General features: G+C 39.8%; 1 pseudogene across 1 annotated transcript; it reads right to left on the bottom strand.

The window, feature by feature from the left end:
- Positions 1–222: 222 nt before the first annotated feature.
- LOC116556817 lies at positions 223–1,285 on the bottom strand (annotated as a pseudogene). The gene has a single exon (XR_004271175.1). The product of XR_004271175.1 is annotated as a protein SGT1 homolog pseudogene (transcript).
- Positions 1,286–1,831: the final 546 nt, after the last annotated feature.

Genomic DNA, 1,831 nt, shown 5'->3' with positions numbered 1-1,831 from the left:
GTATCTTTGCACATGAGATGGGACTCCAGAATACAGAACACTGATGGGTCTTTACTTTTTATCCAATTTGCCAGTCTGTGTCTTTTGATTGGGGTATTTAGCCCGTTTACATTTAAGGTTAATAATTGTTTTTTGTGAATTTGATCCTGCTATTTTGATACTAGCTGGTTGTTTTGACCATTAGTTGACACAATTTATTTTTTCTTTTCTTTTTTTTTTTTAAGAGCAAATTAATTTATTTAGTACTTTTTCCATTCCATATCATCAGGAGGATTGATTTCAACTTTCCTTTTACCTACATCAGACCAGTTGGTACTCAAAACTGTACCACCAGACTCCATAAAGGATTTGTTCATGGCACGTTTCACTTCATCAGAACCATCTGAATAGATCTGCTGAAATAATCTGTTTAAAGCTGCATCTCCCTCCAACTTTTCATTCTTTTCTTCTTCTTTTATCTCACCAACCAATTTATCCCAATTTCTTGTATAAGGAGATGATGATGGATATAGGTTCTTCACATCTGCTATGAATTGTTTTGGCGTAGGCTCATCTCCTTGCCCCTCTAGCTTTTCCCATCTCACAGCCTCTGGCTTTTTCAGTTTAATTTCAATCTTTGTTGAAAGTACTTTAAATGTGCTCTGTTCTGGTATTATAGGATGAAGAAGTTCCAGTTTCAAATTGTAATCCTCTCCAGAAGGAAGTTTAACCAAAGCAGACTGTTTTTCTGAAAATTGCACATTTACATAATTCTTCTGAACATTCTTGATCATAAGCGTAATGACTACTTGAGATTCTGTTTGATACCAGTCGTACTTGATTTTTGACTGATGAATCTACACCTGAGCTTCTTGACACCTTTTAATCCAGACACTGAAATTAGCATCTGCACTATCTAATTTTTGTCCTTCTATAAGAGTTTCTAGAGCAGCAGCATAGTTTTTTTCATGGTATTCACATATTCCTTTTCTCAACATAGCAGTGGAATTATTTGGATTGAGTTCGAGAGACTTCTTTGCATCAGCAACAGCAACACAGTAATTCCCAAGAAGAATGTGGCAATAAGCTCTTTGACAATAATATTGTGCATCATCTGGTTTCTGTTCCCAAGCCTTAGTCAGCTCCTCTAATGCCGCCTGGGGGTCCTCGTCGATTAGAGCATCCGAGAAGCTCTGGAAAAACCTCCGGGATGTTGCAAATCCTGCTGCAGCCGCTGCCATCCCTCGTAGTCACTGTTGCTGCTGCGAGAGCTGCTACTATCGCGGTTACCACCTCCGCCACTGCCCAAGGGGGAAACTTCTGCGACACAATTTCTTCATTGTGCTGATTGTCTTTATCATTTGGTACATTTTTGCAGTGGCTGGTACTGGTTGTTCTTTTCCGTGTTTAGTGCTTCCTTCAGGAGCTCTTGTAAGACAGGCCTGGTGGTGATGAAATCTCTCTGCAATTGCTTGTTGGTAAGGGATTTTATTTTTCCTTCACTTATAAAGCTTAGTTTGGCGGGATATGAAATTGTTGGTTAAAAGTTCTTTAAGGATGTTGAATATTGACCCCCACTTTCTTCTGGCTTGTAGGATTTCTGCAAAGAGATCTGCTGTGAGTCTGATGGGCTTCTGTCGGTGGGTAACTCGACTTTTCTCTGTGGCTGCCCTTAGCATTTTTCCCTTCATTTCAACCCTGAAGAATTTGATGATTATGTGCCTTGGGTTGCTGTCCTTCAGGAATATCTTTGTGGTGGTCTCTGTATTTCCTGGATTTGTATGTTGGCCTACCTTGCTATGTTGGGGAAGTTCTCCTGGACGATACCCTGAAGAGTGTTTTCCAGCTTAGA

This window comes from Sapajus apella, unplaced genomic scaffold (assembly GCF_009761245.1).
Source record: "Sapajus apella isolate SASKATOON/1434 unplaced genomic scaffold, GSC_monkey_1.0 scaffold17, whole genome shotgun sequence".
NCBI classification, from domain to species: Eukaryota; Metazoa; Chordata; class Mammalia; order Primates; family Cebidae; genus Sapajus; species Sapajus apella.
Note: the sequence above shows the minus strand (reverse complement) of the source record. Positions and strands in the feature narration are given on the sequence as shown.